Source organism: Zosterops lateralis (genome assembly GCF_965231275.1).
Source record: "Zosterops lateralis genome assembly, chromosome: Z".
In the NCBI taxonomy this organism is placed as follows: Eukaryota; Metazoa; Chordata; class Aves; order Passeriformes; family Zosteropidae; genus Zosterops; species Zosterops lateralis.
In genome coordinates, this window is record NC_139800.1 from 6,948,121 (window position 1) to 6,967,028 (window position 18,908).

Consider the following 18,908-nt stretch of genomic DNA (forward strand, 5'->3'; position numbering starts at 1 on the left):
CCTCCAGTCCAAAGCTGGACAGGTGGCGACCCAGATTGAATCAGTAGTTGTGGGAATGATTTGATTCACAAACAGGGTTATAAAATTTTATATGGAGATGCCAGTGAAAGTCACAAGATCATAGAGCAAAAGACCTTATTCACATAAATTACCTGAATGGCTATGAAGCATAAAGGAAATAAATTGGACAATATTGCCCATACTTAGCTTACACGCATATGGCATGTAGCTTCACATGATATACATGATAACAATGGGCATAGAATAATATGCCCATAATAATAATAATATTAGTGAATCCATAGAATAATATTGATACATACCCCCTTAATCATTCAAAGAAGGAAAGAGTTGCCTTTTCTGAGGTTTATGAATTCACACACATGGATTATGCATTTTACTGCATAAAGAAGGCTTTTTAGCTCAGAAACTTGTTTATCTTTCCTCATGCAGTATCAGCTGGTCTAATATAGTATGTTAGCTTTCCTTATAAGCCTTCTTTTATTGCACACACAATCACACATACACATTGGGCATCTTTATAAGGAATAAAATTTGCTAAGTGTGGGGGCATTCGAAGGAGGATATGAATTTCTGGAGGGGGAGCCTCTGCTGGTACCTGGTAGTACAGCACACATGGTTCACATCTGGCATGAAAACAAAAATTTTTTTTTTATAGCTAGCTCCACACCTGTACCATATGTAAATACATATAACAGCAAAATATTTCCAGCCCTGTCTACCCAGCTGATGCATTGATCTCAGTGGATTCTGAGATATAAACTTCAATTTGGCCCCCAGTCACTTAGTGGACACTGCCACCAGCAGCTCTGACACAGGGTTATTTGTTGTTGCTGTTTGCTGTCCCTGTTTGCACATTAATCCAGTGACAATTAGGTGTCAGCGAGCGTTGTTTCTGCTCGCTGATAGCCTTGGGCTCTGCGCTTGAAGCCCTAATCAGGAGTGTAAACTCTGCTATATTTCAATTTGGAGAAGCGCTCTTCCGCTAAGAGGCCCCTGGCACTGCGATAAATAAAACGCCTATTTACTCTATTGCCACACTTAGACATCTAATGCACTTACTACCGGCCCCCTAATCATGGCCCACAGTTAAATCCGCCTATAAATCACTCCATTCTCATCCTGCAGATTAGTGAAGCCATTTTCCCCAAACCCCACAATGAGCACTGTTTCCTTTTCTTGTTAGTCAAAAGCGAGATGATTTTTATTAGGTTAAAGACAGGCTCACAGATGGTAAATGGTGTGGAGGGAAATAAGATGAAGAGTCCTGTGGCCTAGTGGGGATGGCAGGTGGGACAGGGCGGGCCGTGACTCTGGTAGACATCATCCCACCCTAGTGCATCACTCCCCCTGCAGTGCATCATCCCACAGCTCCAGACCCAGGCCACATCTCTCCACACACTGCACAAAAAGGCAGCAGACCACAGGTGTGACGAATGTGCCTGGCTTCAGCAGCCATCAGTGCAGGCAGAGGGGAAAAGGGGAAAATGGGTGTGAGGTGTCTTTCCATTTTGTGTCACCCACTGCTGGGTTTGTCTGCAGAGACTTCTGGATGTGCATAAATGGGGCTGGCACAGAGTAAGGTCTGGAGAAACAAGCACGTACCATCGATGCAGTCCCACCAGGAGCAGTCCAGCTCTATCCTCCATAGCACAGTGGGAGCAAATACACACTGATGCAGAGCATTTAATACAAACAGCTTGGATTGCCTTAAAAACAGGGCCCTGTCTCAAACCTTCTTTATATATCTTCAGATAAGTAGCATTACCTCGTGTACAGCTGTTCTAGCATAGCCAGGCACCTAATGTAACTGTAATGCACAATACAATACCTTTACCATTTTTTTCAGTGGCTGGTAAGGAAGGGATTCTGGGCTTTTAAAAATAGGTTCATTATTCTCAACCATTCACTGAATAATTTTCTGTGAACAATTTCCAGTCTTATTCAGGTGAAATTTGTTGCAAATATCTGATATTTTAAATTCTACCTGGGTTAATTGGTTGCATAGGTCATGCACTTGTCTGCATACCTTTGATTGAAGGAGCACTGTGCTGAGAGATCAGATTTTCTGTGCAATAACTGTAATAAATTCAAAATTCATTATCCATAAATATTCTGTGACATTTGCTCTAAATTTTGGCACAAGGTTCTGATAGCAGACCCCTGCATTAGAAGTACCACAGAAAGCGAGCAAAACAGAGAAGCAAAGCACAGCCTGGTCAAATACCTCCAAGTGAATCACAGAAATCATTGGGGGGATGCTTTTATTTTTAAATAAGGGGTCTGTTGCCTTTGATATGTGGCAGAATTGCATCCCCTCTCTGAGTAGGGAAGCTTTCACATGACACGTTCATGCAAAGGCCATCCAGAGGGATGACAGAGATTTACATCACCCATGGAGCACGATTTGCCTCCTACGTGGGCATGCACCCATATGGGACATTGAGGGGGAAGTGGCAGCTGTCATTGTGTGGGGGCCCACGCCACCATGGGGTCTGCAAACTGACCCTCCAACACTCCACCTCAACACCCACCCGGGATAAAATTCAGCCCCTTCTCTCAGCCTTCTCTCTCTACTCCTCACTTTTCAGGTTCTAAACAGGACGGATTGCGGTGAAGAGCTCCCTGTAATCTCTCTTTAACCATTTCCATATGACAACTGCTTTGGATCCCCACAGCCGGATGAAAAGGCCAGAAGCCTTGGCTCTGCTGGGGGGCGGGTGCCCCTGGGGAAACATATGTAAACAAAGCCCAGCTCTGTAGCCTTTTGCACCTCTCTCTCTTTTCCCATTCTTTCTTGGATCTCAGGTGGAATTAAAGGGATTAAAGCTGAGCGTAAATGAGGCGAGTGTGTAAAATGACTCCTTTCTGAACCAAACGGCATGTTCCGTGCTGAGGAAATGAGATGCCCATTTAAATCTCATCCATCCACCGCCTGTGGCCACCACCATGTACCTGCCTACTTAGCCCAAGGGTTAATTAATTGAGGCTTCAATGCACTATTGCAAGAGCATTATTGCATTTGATACTCTACATCTGTGATTTAAAACTCTTTCAGTCCCTTGTCAGCAAGGGAGGGTTTTAACTAGGAAATTAGCATTCAGATAAGGGTACGGTCTATTTGCTTCTGAAAGGAAGGAAATATTAAGGATGCTGGTGCACAAACCAAGCTGTAATATCCTGTCCCATCCTAGAAAGGGCTCTTGGGCCCCACTTCCCAAGGGGACACTCTGTACAAGGGGAATAGAACATAGAAAAAAGGAATTACAATTTTCAGTGGAACCATCATAAAGTAGAAAAGAGACAACCAATTGCGGTTTATTTTTCAGAAACTTCTCCTTATTCCATGATAATTATATGTTTCCTGTCTTGACACCTGGCTTCTTTTCAATACCCTATCCTCCAACCAGCATATATACATACTATATCTCAGTCTTCTCATGGAGTTTGAATATTAATATTACTTCCCATCTAGTTAAGAAGATTTTTAAAATAACTTTTATTTTCTCTAAATAAGCAGAAAAATAATCATTCCTTGCCTTCACATAATGTCCCTGCATTATACTCAATGGCATGTGTGTGTAATCCCTAGCCATTGAAATGAAACACACATTTTCCAGCAATAAAACACAATAGTTTGGGATATGAAGTGACAAAGGAAGTATCCAACTGAAACAGCAGGAAGAATTAAAGGTAGGAGGAATGCAGTTTGCCCAGCCTTGAGTTTAGATACCAAACCTCAAAACTGTGAGAAAAGTGAGACTCATACATGAGCTATGGTGATTGACACAGGAGGTCACCTTGCTGCCAATTTCTCGTTGTAAGAGGACTGCTTCATTCCTGTCTCTTGTGGAAAGGGCCACTTGCACAAGAAAAATTTCAGAAATAGGGCCAGAAACGGGTTTAATCTATAACCACACCAAAATCACAGCATACTCCTGCTCTGCCTCTCCAGTCCAGAGATAAAAACCTGGGAATGGGCTTGGCCAGGCAAGAGGCCTGGGGTGAGATGGACAGCCACAACCACCCACGCCAGGGGATGCCCCATCAGGCATCGTGCCTTGGAAAGATGGAGTTCCACGACTCAGCAGGATGTCCCACCAAATAACTGCTGCTGCTGCCATTAGCTGGCGTTGCAATGATTGATCTATTTTGAGGAGTGCATTCCCTCTCCAGGGCGTCACATCATTTTGTGGAAAAATAAAGGTCACAACTATGCCCTCTTCCTCCGCTCTCCTTGGGGAGTCGGCGTGGCCGTGCAGAGCTTGGTGTGCCTGCACTGGCTGTCACTGGAGCATGTCACAGGGTGAGGGACAGCAGCTGTGTGTCCCAGCACAGCAACAGTTGCACAAGTATCTAAAACAGGAAGTGCAGATTAACTTGTCCAGTTGAAACTACAGGGGGAATTTAGGAAGACAGAATGCAATCAGCCAGGACACTGAGGTTAACACAGTTAATCTTGTGGAAAGTGCAATGGGACCTTTAATAACTGCAACTGGTCAAGGCCTCAGTTTTATGTCTCATCCCAAAGATGGCACTTCCCAGTGTTTTGGTGGTGCTGTTGTGGCTGGAGGAGGAGAATAGTGCCACCTACTGCAACAGCATCATCTCTCAACGCCGGGGCTTACCTGAAAAGTGTCACCAGCATCCTGGATTGTCTGAAAAAATAGAGTGCTAATTAGAGTTTTTTACTAGTTTTCATTAATAGGTGGTTTGTTCTTCCTTAGGACCCCTTTCATCTATTAGCTATGATGTCTGACCTTGGCAAGCAGAGTTGTTAGCTGGGGGATGGCCAAGCACTGTCTCTGAGGGCTAATCTATTATCCCACCAGGCATGGGGATGGGAGCAACTGGTGCTCTTTTTGACCAAGTCGTGTCACTTTTGTTTGAGCTTCTTGACAGACAGCTCTTGAGTACTTCACAGGGCTAATTGTCATCGACTTAAGAAGCTTGTTAGATGTTTGCACAAAGGTTTTTATCCTTTCAACAATTAATCTTTGAACTACAGAGCTTAATAAGGCACTATGAACTTCGCTGTGGTATTTTAACAAAGCACTGAGACTGCTGTATGCAGTTCAGGTTTATGAACAATGACACAGGACTTTATTTAGCAGGAGGCAATCTATCCACTGTAAATCAAATATCTCTAAGCCAGCCTCAGAACAGTGGTGGGCATAAATCAATGTGTTGTCAAGCAGGCCATATCTAGTCTTTAAGACATATGTCTGTTCTGTATCTTTCTTTGATCCGTGGGGCATACACACTTTTTTTTACTACAAAGAGCATTTCATAAGCCCAGGTTTCTTAGTAATTACTGTATTTCTGGAATAGCTCTTTGAAGCAGGACTACCTTTAAAATTCTGTAAATATGTGCATATTTCCACTGGTAGTTCTGATATTCTACCCACAGTGCAGAGGGTACCTGCACAAATGTTTTGATATCAGGCATACTGCAGAAGGCTTAAAAACAACAGGAACACTGCATATTTACTCTCCTCAGATGCAAAGAAGATACAAACCCCTGTGTGTGCATTATGTATTTGTTGCAGAGGTTAAAAAGAAGACATCATGATTAAAACCAGAGGTATGATTCCAAAAATGAGAAATAAGGTCCCACAAGGGCTTAAATATGCTCTCAATTCTGACAGAAAAAGAGAGAGTGCCTTGAGGAAGCTCATCTTATATGACTGCATGTTTATATAGGGTGTGATTAACAGAGAAGAAACTAAAATAGGCTATCAGATGAAGGGCTACAGCCTGTGGCTTAATCAAGCACAGGGCAGAGAGGAAAGTACCTAATACTCCAGAGATGAAATGGTTTCATGAGAGCCACACCCCTGAAGTTGCCTTTTTAGAAAGTGTAATAGGACTTTTTCAGTTTCATAAAGTATCTTGATAACTGGAAAGTGCCAGTTAATGGTACAATGTTCCAACTATGAATTTTACAAAGATTAATCTACCCCTTTAGGATCCATAGGAGCCAATCAAAAGCTGCCCAGTCTTCGATGTTTTACAGTCTCTGTGGGCAAAAAGCTCAGCTGAAACTACCGTTCAACATCCTAAACTGTCATCTTCATCTTCTTCTAGCATAAAAATACATATTTTTCCCCATAATAAAGATTTTTTATAATAGCAATAAAGTAACTCTAGAGAACATGGTTGTCTTGAGATAGCTTAACTGTGTGTGGTACCTCATAACACCCTGGGGACCCAGTCACCTCATAATAATCTCTTTCTTTACCATGCCTTGCTTAATTAGGGAGTGAAGCCAAAAGGTCAATGCAGGATAAAAATGTAAATCTCAAAGTTTTCATGTGGACCCTAACTCTATATCATAAAATATATATAGTGTGCTCATCACAAAGCTTAGTACATTAGCAGATAGAAAGTGTAATGTTTTATGCTCTCAACATTTTAGTGTTTTAGTGAGACAACAAATAAAAGCCTCAGATTCTTCTGTGTAAAAATGGTTACTTTCTTCTGCAACAGATAATTACTAAGTTATTAATTTATTCTTTATGTATGAAATCATCTTCAGCCTTGTACTTGTCTTTTATAAATATGACATATATTATAAATATAATAGTTTAAGAGTATTTGGGTGTACCTAAGATTTTCTGAATTTTTCTTGCATATACCAAACACTGTGCATGCCACTCTGGAGAGATACACAATAAGGTACTGCAATCTTCTCATTGTTATTCCAGCTCTCCAATGAAAGCAAATATAATTTCATTTCCAGATCTTATTACTACATTTGAGTATTGATGTCATAACAAACAACACGGTTTGGTTGTTTATCTTGTTGGTTCTTTCATGATTTACTGTGTTTCTTTCCAGTTGCCTCTTGATGACAAAAATATCTCTGCATTCAAACTGTATGTATTTCTGACACTGTTAGATATGTATTTAAACTCCAGTCTCAGTTCTTAACCTGTTTTTATCATAAGTGATGGTTGCAAACCAGTAAATATTTGTTTGGTTTTAGGTAACAGAGATTTCAGATTTCATTTATGGATTTAATAATCAATGTAACAGTGCAATTCTGTTAGGGATCCAATTACGTGCTTTTTCCTTTTCCTGATACATCACTCTGACTGACATTTGGCCAGCTGATCTGGATTTAGATCAGATGGACAATATAAAAAATACTATAATTTTGCCCCTTAATTCCCCCTTGTCTTCAAAATAGCAACACCATTCTAACAAAGCATATTTGCTTTCAGAATTGCAGGTACACGATTTTTTTGGATATTCAATTGTGAAACATTTCTTATTTTCATTTTTTATGGCATCATTTCTGTGAGTGACACCCCATCTGTACCAGAACCCAGAAGACTTTTCATTAGGCAATATATTGGGAGTATGTAGCTGTTTTGCAGATTGGCTCTAAAAAACAGGGAATGTACTTTCCCTTTTGGTTCAGTTGTATATTAAAGAATAAACAGCTACCTTTACAATTTTTATACAGGTTTTCCTGACAGCCAAAGTAAAGATAGTAAGTAAGTAAAGGTAGCACTGTCTGGATATTTATATGCTTGTTTCATCTGTTATTCAGATACATCACTTATATAATACTTTCCATAAGGACTTGTAGTTGAGATGTTGGTACACCATTTTTGTATGAGTCAAAGAGCAGGCAGCTCAAGAAACTACTTCCAAAGTGCTGGGTTCCTTGCACTGCTCAGTCTAAAAGTTCCTTCAATTCAAGATCTTTAGGTCCTTCAAAATCAGATGCCTATTTTTATTTACAAGCACAGCAGACTGCAACAACATAAGCGCACCTAATGGACCTCAGCCCTGAACTGAAGTAAGACACACTCTGTTCCATCACCCTGTCTCCATTTCCATTCTGAGTCCTTTCTAAATTGCTACGCAGTGTGATAATTGTTTCTTACAGAGTGGGCAATTGCTCCACTGGAAACTGAAATGGTACTTCAAATAGTAGGGGAGAGGCCACCACCCCTTGTCACCAGCTCCAGGGCTGGTAGCAGCAGAGAAGGCTATCAGTTGGAAATCTGGAAACTCTCCAGACTCTCTGGAACTCTCCATTCAACCCACAGAATATTTCAGCCTTTGCCTGCAGTTTTAACACTGAAAAAATGTCAAACTGTAAATCGTGAACCTTCAACTCTGCTGGGTTTGTGTTCTGATGTGCTGACAAGCAGAAATATCCCAGCAACGCCAGGAAGAGGTTAAGAATGTTATATATAATTAAAACAAGAAGGTAGAAGACAGCTAGAAGGAAGGGGTTTTTTGTTTGTTTGTTTGTTTGTTTGGTGTGGTTTTGTTGTTGTTTGTTTGTTTGTTTGTTTGTTTTTGTTTTGTTTTGGTTTGGTTTAGTTTTTGGTTTTGGATTTTTTTTCTGTTCCCCAAACAGAAAGGCAGTAATGGTGCTGGAAAAGTAAAGCATCTGAAAATTTACCACAATACACCTCAAGGCACTTCAAACACATACACACCCCCACACCCCCCACCCACTCACACACACCCATATGCACTTTTTGAAAGGATCTTTTAAAAGAGTGTGAGCTGGATATCAGCTCAGGACAAACTGTTCCAGAAATCGACAGGATATTGGACCATGAAATTATTTACCTGTCATTTCTCTTTCTTTAGAAAGAACAACAAAAACAACCAATAACATTGTTAAACAGGAAAAAAAATTGAAACAATAATACCACACCAACACCAACATCCCTCTTCCCACACTCTGTTTTCAGGTGTTAAAAAAATTACTTCCATTATGCCTTCTAAGTAGATGAAAATGTAACAGAGGTTATTTTTTTGTGCATTTTTGCTTGCCTATACAACATCGAGGACGCCTGAAGCATTAGGACTCAATACTGGTAGGAGGGTTATGACAGCACTTACTCTAGTGGTAGACTTCACAATTTTGGTACCTGTTGAGGGGATTGCCCATCTGTGCCTCAAGTTTACCCTGTTGGCCCTCAAGATGATCAAAACAGAGTAATCCTGATGATTCAAAGCATCTCCAAAAGAGACAACACTCTGGCACAGTTATATTTGTTCTCTCCTTCTTGAGGGACACACCTTGGAATTCAAACCTCCATCTTCACCACCCAAAAAAAGCCCATCATACAGGTCCTGTATGATGACAGGTCATATTCCTGACTCCAGCCAGCAGTGGCTTGTTAAACATTGTTCCCCAGAAGTTAATTACTCTTCGGTGTAGCTGAGAAATTAGGATTCCAGTTGCATTTCATGGGCAATGGGAACTGTGTCTCTTGGCTAATTAAAATCCTTTTTTGTGATGCAGAGCAGAAGAGGCAAATAGGCCTCAGATTTGATTTGAAGGCCACTGATTTCTTGTGTGAGGATCTGATAGGGAGATGTTTTATGTTTAGCAGCATATTCATCATGTAAAGGAGATGAATTGTGGAAAATTTGCTTAAATAACATGTGCACGCACTGGGGTACCTACGTGATTGAGGACAAAGAGCTGAAAAAAGGTGAAAATATCCTATTAAACCTCATTTAAGAACGGCTTTAGCATTTGTGAAGTGTAGGGTCTCATTAAAGCCACCATTCCTGGAATCCAGGCAAAACACTTTGCACAATTCAATTGTTTCTACAACTAATTATTTTTATTTTCTAATATATGCCTTGTGCCATGAGCAAAGAGCAGATATTTTTCCCCATTCCATTTAGCACAGCTTCAAATGCTTACAATAAAGGTGAGTGCATTTTACTGCTCTTTGGCTTCAGCTAATTTTGTTCTATAACAAAACCAATTAGACTGGTGTAGTCCCAATTTTTTCCCCTCATTTCCAGCTGCTGAACCTGAATCTCTCTCAGAAGTACTTTCTTCCTCAGCCACAATATTTTTTTAATGTCATAATCAATTGATTGTTGTTTGGTTTAAATAGAAGAGATGAGAAAGCAACGGAACAGGCAGCTTCAGAACAAAAATTGGAACATGAAGAGACACTTCAAGTCTTTGCTTTTCTACTGATGAGGCAATCTCTATTTATGAAAAATAAATTAATTCCCTGCTTATGTTTGCTGTTTTCCTAGTTATATGCATTTTCACCATTAATTAATGGAGAGATGAGAGACTGCAGAACAACAAGCCCTATGCAATATGAATGGATGCTTGGGCTGGCTGAATAGCTATTCTCCTTCAAGCATTGTTTTAGGTGGTGGCTGCATCAAGGATAAGACTCTTTCTGCCTTTTTGTGGTGCATCCTGAGCAGCCGCTAGAGACCCAGCCATGCATCTGAATGAAAGGTAGGAATCCTACCAAAAGGCAAAACATAAGTACAGCAGATAACATAATGTTCTGCATGGAAAAACATAACAACTCCTCCATTTGATTATTTTTTTAAAAAAATCAATTCTCTATAGACTGTCGGAGAGAGGTAAGTTCTGTCCAGCTCCAGAGTATGTTTAGTGCAAATGGATATGTTTGACTACTGGCCTGCCTTGAAATTCTTCCTCTGTAGAGCTTTTGTCTAGTTTAGATGTCCATTTCATAGTGTAAACAGGTGCTGTGCCTTTATCTTATGTTAAAATAGCAAGGGGTCAGAGGGAGAGCACCTATTCTTTTACCAGCCAGGTGTGTGTTGCATGCTGGTTACTTGCTACAGTATTAAACTCTATTTTTGGTAGATACCAAGCAAACTTCATCCCTTTGTTTAAGATCTGGCTAAAAGGAGTAAGAAGCTACAGCATCTTCAGATTTCCTGAGAAAACAGCATGCAATAACTGGAGAAAGGAAGATCCTTCATACTGCTATACTCATGCCTCATGTGCTAAAGCCTGGTTAGGTTTTGAAAAAAGTTCCACATAATGCCTAAAACACAATGAAGATCTTTAGGAATGACAACAGTATATCTAAAAACCAGTATTAACAACCATAACAATCTATCCTAGCAGTAAAATGAAGGGAAGAATAAGCAGCCAGAGAAAGTTCCTCAAAAATGTGAGACTCCTTTAATCCACATAAGCTTGCCACAGAGCTGTGTAATAAAGCTAAGTCATGTGAATTTGTAGTTAAAAGATGAACCAATTAGAGACTGAATAATTTGTGATATAACTGATAATAGGTCAAAGCAAGGTTATTGCAGGAAATGGACTTGACTTTGGAAAGAACATTGGATATTTGCAGGGCTAGCAAAAACAGCTTCTCAAATTAAAGTGTTAGTAAGCAGTGAAAGAACAGAAGTGCATCTCATTAAAAACAAATATCAGGGTATATCAGGGTATACAACCAGAATACAGGACTACAGTCAGTGAAACAAAACCAATATAACAAGGAGGGCAATACTCCATGTATGATTTGAAAGTAATTGTGCTTAGTTTTCATTCAAGTATAGACTTTTCTTTTAAAAAAGGAAGATGTTTACATCTGCATTTAGTATTTAAATAAAGAAAAAATCCAGAAGAAATGGGCCAAAATTGTGGCTCACTTATTCTCACTACATGCAAAATATCAAAGATATGACAAAGAAAATCATACCAAATTACCTGTAGCACAATAAGAGTAATCTCTGCTAGTGGTGGGCTTCCAGAAGAAGTCTTCCTCAAGATTGTCTTGACAAATGTATCTCTGGTTTACTTCTCAAGAAGTAAACAGCAAGGTACCTAGGTGAGTTTGACAAGAGATATATGTATATCCAAAATATGGACCTCCACCTTCTTAACCTGTTTTGCCTTCTGTTAAAAAACTCACCATGCCTGCTCCTGAACATTTTACAAACAACTCAAGACAAAGCCACTCCTGCTCATAAGATGACAGAAGGGAAGTGTAATGTAAAGGGAGGCAGTAAAATATATGTATAAGGAATGATAATTTTTATTTAAAATTCCACAAACGCACTAAAAACCTCCTTGGATATATATACACATATATCCAAATATATCAGAGTCACACTTCTCATCTTGACTGTAAATACAGATGGAGAAACCATCCTTTCCCACACCTAGGGGTCTGGGAAATATGTTTTCCTATGGGAAACACAGAGACCTCTACATATGTCACAAAAACCTAAATAACAAACACTATTTTTCTTCTGATTTGTCTAGTGACCACTTTGAAATTTTTTCTGATTCTGCCATTGCTCCTAAAGCCACCTGTTTCTTTGCCATGCTGTGCCATGATGATATCACCTCAGTCTCTTTGGCTCTTTCATACATACACTAGCATGAATGAAATTTCTGTGAGAACATGAAGAACATGAAGAATATGAAGAAAACATATATATTTAGAGTGGGTGGGTATGCGGGTGCAGGAGAAAGAGCAAGAGCTTTCCAGCCAAACTTCATTGGGTTTGTGTGTAGTGCAGGCTTACTGGAGAAACTGTCAGAGGCTTCTCACATGTCCAAAATAGACAATGCCAGCTGGCTCTAGGATGGACCTGCTCCTGCCCAAGGCTGAGCCCATCAGTGATGGTGTCAGCACCTCTGGGATAATGGATTCAAGAAGTGGGTAAAAACCTGCCCAAGAGCAACTGCAGCCCCAGGGAGGAGTGAGATCATGTGAGAGGAAATACTCTGCAGACATAAAGCCAGTGGAGGAGAAGGGGCAGGAGATTATCCAGGCACCAAAACTGAGATTTTCCCACAGCCCCTGGTACAGACCATGGTGAGGCAGATGTGTCTCTTCAGCCCATGGACGACCATAGTGGATCAGAGATCCTCGTCCATCCCATAGAAGACCTCAAATAAGCTTCTGAGGCAGGTCAATGTCTCCAAATGAGACTGTGACTCCATTGGAAGCCTGTGCTGGGGCAGGTTTGCTAGGAGAACTTGTGATCCCATGGGCACTCATGCTGGAGCAGACTATTCCTGAAGAACTGTACCCCATGGAAGAGACCCACACTGGGGCAGTTCATGAAGAACTGCAGAGCATGGGAAGGACCCACACTGGAGAAGTATGTGAAGGAATATCTCCCATGGGCATGATCCAACACTGGATCAGGGGAAGAGTGTGAAGAGAAAGAAGTGACAACGTGTGTTGAACTCCCCACAGTCCTCATTTCTCATTCCCCAGCACTGCTGCTGCTGGAAGAGAAAAAAGGGAATGAAGACCCAGCAAGAAGGGAGGGATGCGGGAAATTTTTTTAAGATTTGGTTTTATTTTTTTCTTGTGTCATTATCCTACTTTGATTTGCTTAGCAATAAATTAATTTTCCCATCAAACCAGTTTTACCCATGATAGTGGGTGGTCTCTCCCTGTCCTTATCTCAACCTATGAGCCTTTTGTTGTATTTTGTATCATCTGCCAGAGGAGAAGGGGAGTGACTGAGCTGCTTTGTGGGATTGTGGTGTCAACTCACAACATAAACCCATTAACAGCTGAAATGAAGAGCCAGAGGGGAAGCAACTTTCACTTCAAAGCATGTGAAGAGAAAAGAAAGGACAAATTTTCAGTTAATACAACTATACCATCCCCTTGGAAGGTGAACCCAGGTATTGCTGCACAGTACCAGTCTCACCATGGTTTTTACTGTCAGGTGCAGGGAAGAAGCCATCCAGTGAGAATGCTCAAAGCATTGCACTGGCCATACTTTTAAGCTTTCCCTTTCCTTTGTGTTCTGCAAGTTGGTCCGAGGACTTGCCTTCAGAAGTAGAGCAGTGAAATGAGACTTCCTGGAAAACTCTGCTTACAGCCAATTAGTACTCCAGAAGGAAAAGAAAATGGTAAGAAAAGACAGATGGATGTGCTCCAAAGATTATGAAATTGAAGGCAAAGATGAAGTCCTTGAGGAAAATACTCTATTAAAAAACAGCGACTTTTAAGGGTCACTGGAAATTTAGCCTGAAAATTTCTTCATGGTTAAAATAAGTACTTTGAAAAAGACAACATAAGTGATGCTCTCTCTCTGATTCTTTAAAAAAAAACCACAGATTTTTACTTTTTTTTTTCCTTCAAACATATCAAATATAGTGCTGGGTAAATAAACCGCAACATTTTGAATGGAAAAACACACAGAAAAGATGAAAAAATCAAAATGGGTTCCAAGCTCTGAAGAACTGTTTTGATAAGAGGGCCCTGAGAAAGAAAGGCAGCCGAGAGATATATGTCAAGTGAGATATGATGGAATGCAACAAGAGTAAATATGTGAATTAAGAAAATCAGCAGTAGAGACAGGGTTATGTTACTTTTTAATTGTTTCTTAGGAAGATTTTTTTACCTCTTGAGAAGTGCCTATTTCTGACAAGCAAAATAGGCAGATGTTTTGCTACAGAGAAGCAGTGTAGAATATGTTCCTCCTCTGGAAAGGCAGGAGCTAGCAGCACTTAGTGGTATAAAGAACAGTCACTGTGATGTGTATTACTTAGTAGCAATAATCTGAGTATTGGAAAGCAGGTAATCTTAATTCATAATTTATGCAACTCCACATCTTCATAATTGTTGTCTGACCACTTCACAGACCAAAGAAAAAGAAAGGCAGACACTTGGCCAGGACATGAGAGCACAGAAAATAACAAAGCAGAAAGCAATTGAACAAACATTTTGTTCCCCAGTGATATAGTCCAAGTACATAAACTTCATCAAGGAGTACATAGGATGAAAGATCAACTAGATTTGAAATATTCCTTACACATTCACAGAGAAAAAAAAAAAAAAAAAGGACTAAAAATTATCTTGTCTGTGTTCCAAAGCTGTACTGTATGTCATCCTGACAGATTCTTTACTTAACTTGTAATGATTTCTAGTTCTGGAACTTCCACAACCTCTCCAGCCAGCCTGTTCTGTGACTGCACTGTCCCTAGTGTCAGATAACTTTCCTGTGCCTAAAACTAGCCTTGCTACTTTACCTTCTATTCATCATGGAAATGGGGAACACACTATTCAATGGTCTGCCCAAGGGTCTTTCAGGTAGTGCAATAACATTTTTGCATGCTACCTAAATGCTGTTACACTATCCTGTACAAAGGAGTGGCATAACCTGTGTATCACAAAGCTGTTTACACATGAAAAATCATATCTTCCCTGAAGAATAAAGTGTACAAGACTGGTGAGTTAAAAAACTACATACTGATTGTGAGATTGTCCTCTTGCTCATGTGTGCAGACCTGCTCCGTAAATGACAAATCTGCATCTGCCCTTTGGGTGTCATCCACAAAATTTCTAAGTTGCACTGCCAAAGATAAAATCTATCTCTGACTTATTCAAATCCAAAGAAAACAAACTATTGATGACTTCTGATCTCCACTGAATTCATAGGAGGGCTAAGCAATAAAGCACAACATGGACAGGTCTTTAACAAGTCAAGGTATGACAAGTGCAGGAGCCACGATCTCACCTCAAACAAATAAAGTTTGGTTGGGATAATAACATTCCAGACCAAACTGGTGATCAGATGACTGTCACTATCTGCAAGCTGTTGGGTACAGCTGGATTTAGACATATCCATCTCATTTGTTTCAGCTTTTCTGGTGTCCAAGGTGGGCCAGGGATTTGCTTCTCAGAGGACCATGAGCTGAACAGAGAAAATCAGGTGCTGTCTGTAATTTCCAGTAACGTATGATGCATTTAAAATTACTAATTTTTTTTCCGAAAATGTACCCCATAAACTATTTCTGTGGAAGTCTGTTCTCCATTTTTAAGTTCTACCTCCTGGTGCCAGATTAGATGCATATCTGTCTCATCTTCCAAGTTACTTCTGAAATGATGGGGACTTAGTTCTAAAAGCAGGACAGTAGCCAATTCCTCCAGAATAAGATTTAGTTTTGGGGTTTTTTTAAAAACTTGTTTCTGTTATCCCTGATACATACATTGTGCAAGATGCTGTTTCAGGATGGCTGCCACATAAAATTTTTCTCCACTAATATTCAAGATGGTAACATTTTGGCTTCCAGAACACAATTTTTCAATATATCAGTTTTGAAAATTTTCTGAGCTACTTGTCCCATAATTTTGTTTGGATGTTGCTTGTGGCTATGACCCAGGAAGAGGGTACTTGACTTGCCATAACTCCACGGTTTAATTTTAATGTTTTGAGCATATTCTTAGAACCATTTCTGGATGTATTTCTGGCGAAGAAAGACTGATGTTTGGGTGCTTGCCAATGGAAACAGTGGAGAAGCCTTCTTATTCTTTTTTTTTTTTTTTTTTTTTTTTTTTTTTTTTTTTTTTTTTTTTTTTTTTTTAATTTGAGCTGAAAGCAGCCTGATAAAATGCAATTTCTGCAATTTATTGAATTATTAAACTAAGCAGAAATTATTAAACATTTTAAGCAAGAGAACTTATAGGTTTCTCCTCTTGATCTCACTCAACTTCAACTGCCCTTTTTGAATTAATGCCCAAAGACAATTATTATTTATATCACAGCAACACCTAGAGGTTCCTACTGAAATCAGAGTGCTCTTCACAAAGTACAGAAAGGTGAGACCCAACCTGTGTTCTGCAACCCAAACTGGCCAGCAAAGGAAGGAAGAGCAGGGGAAGCAGCAGGAGCCAAGACAGAACACATCCAGGCTCACAAAGGTCATCATGCTGGAATGCACCTTTGGCATCTACGTGGCAACCCAAATATTTCACCATCCTGCTCCCAGAGATGATAGCCAAAACCAGATGGATGCCACCACTGCACTTGTTCCAGGACTCAAGCTGCAGGGAACAGAGTGTTGGGGCAATTCCCACAGGCACTAGTGGAAGAAAAGCACTTGTTAGGGCAAACACATCCAAGACAAACCCTATCTACATCCCAGGAGGATTTCTGAGTCTAGAGCAGTGCAGGGAGGATTGTGAGGAAGGAAAGTATGAGGAAGCAGTGGTTTTGTTCATCAAAATGTTGTGTAGCAGCTCTGCTCCTGCTAGGTAGTTTTGGAGCTGACTAATGATTTAAATGACAAACGGAAAAGCCCTGGGCTCGCTTTCTCCAACTCCTGGGGTTAAACAGGGCAACAAAATGTTCCAAGGTTTGGAAATCACCCAGCAATGTGCACTCATTTTTGACTCCAGGCTTTTATTGGAGATTTAGTGGAGAGAGCTTTAGTTTTGAGGTTAAATTATGGGTTGGAGAGCACAAGAGCAGACAAAAGGCAAGGGGTACCACGTTCAACCTGCAAGCTGGATGTGTAACGAGAATGATTTGGAAATACTGCAAAGAGCAAACTGATCCTGGTGGTAGTGTCAATAGCCTCCCCTGTGAGCACTAATTATATTATTACAGAAACACACTAACACAAAACTAAAGCACAAAAACATACATTTAAGATCTGGCCAGATGCCAGCGTGCTCAAGGTACATTCTTCATACCAGCAGTATGATATTGTGTCATTTGTTTTGCTGGACTGCTCAGGAGCACTAATGGTCAACTTGCATTCTGCTGTGGCCCATGCATAAAAATACAGAAGGCAAACACACCACCTGCCTCTAAAGAGATCACACTGTGGATGCAAGATCAAAGGGGTACTGGCAGCTTAAGATGGTGTACCCCAGTGAGATGGCCATTTGTCTCCAGGTATCCATGGTCTGGCTGTTATTAAAGCACAGAACTTTGAAAAACGTTTTGAGGGAGAACAGCATGACTTTAATGATGTCTTCAGTAATATTGTCATTAAGGAAGCATATGGATTTTTTTTAGTTATTTCTCCTTTTGCCTGTAATCCTCTTACTCCATACCTACTAGATGAAATGTTCCAAACCACGCATATTGCAATGAATTGTAGAGAAAGAGCATCAATAGCTGCTTGTGAGAAAACAAGGACATTGCAAACCATATATCAGCCCCTTGCTTAATGCTTCAAGCTTAAATAAATAGTACCTTCCATTTCCTGGATTGTAAACAGCGAGCATTTGGTAATGGTACTTAAGCAATTCACAAAACAGGGAGGAAGGGGAAGAACACCCACTTTATTTTTGGTGGATCAGATGATGCTGGAGAACATGTTTGTGCTGTGAGGGGAATTGGGGGCGGGGGGCATGGGGCCAGAGCCACATGGAGGGGATTTGTATGCAATGGGAATAAATCTGTGAAAACGTGTAAGTGGAGCTGCAGAAGGAAATCTGCAGCCGCCTGAGCCAGGCAGTTGAATGGCAGAGAGGATGGAGGCTATTTGAATACTGATGTGGCCCTCACTTTCTTCCATTTCCATTAATGACATGCTCATCAAGGGCAAACAATGGGACCGGCTGCCTGCGCCTGTCACACTGTGTGGGTGCTGGGAATGCCAGGCTGTCATCCCGAGGCTGCATTTAGAGACCTGCACGCTAATAAGAAGTGCTCTGTGCCGTCAATGCAGACAGGTGCTTCCGAGGCTGGGACATGCTCCATTCCCTTCCCCTGAAACCCTCCTCTCCCGGCCCCATGACAGACACCATGAAATGCACAAATTAACAGCCCCATCATGTTGGGCTGCTGCTGCCTGCGGTGAAAGCAGAAAATCAAGTTGTCACCCAGGGTGCAGTGATAAAGCCACAGCCTCATTTCTCTGTTGGTGCCCTATAATAGCAAATGCCAGACAGCTGGATGGATTGGGAGGTTTTAGATTAGGGTCCTGATGCACTTTGGCCACTGAATTAGCAGTTGCTGTTTTCATGCAGATTATTTGTGTGCAAAGCAAACATCTGGAGAAAGCAAAGGCTCCAGGGTCAGATATTCGATGCTTCTTTCCCCTAATGAAGCAGAAATACAGAAATTCTACAGTGCCTTTGAAAAAAAAAATCATCTCCCCCACCAATGAAAAAAGAAAACCCTTCCTGGATTTGCCTTTAGAGACCTTCACAGCAAATGCTCCAGGCTATGTTTGGAAGCATTTGTGCACAGATAAACTGAACAAGAATCTCAAACCTAGATGTGTGCCTAATTTTACAATGAAAGTGGTTGGAGAAAAGTCACAGCAGGTCTCTCTGGGAAGGAAAAAGGAAAGGTGAACACTCTGAAATAATTTTATTTCCAGAGTGCAGCAT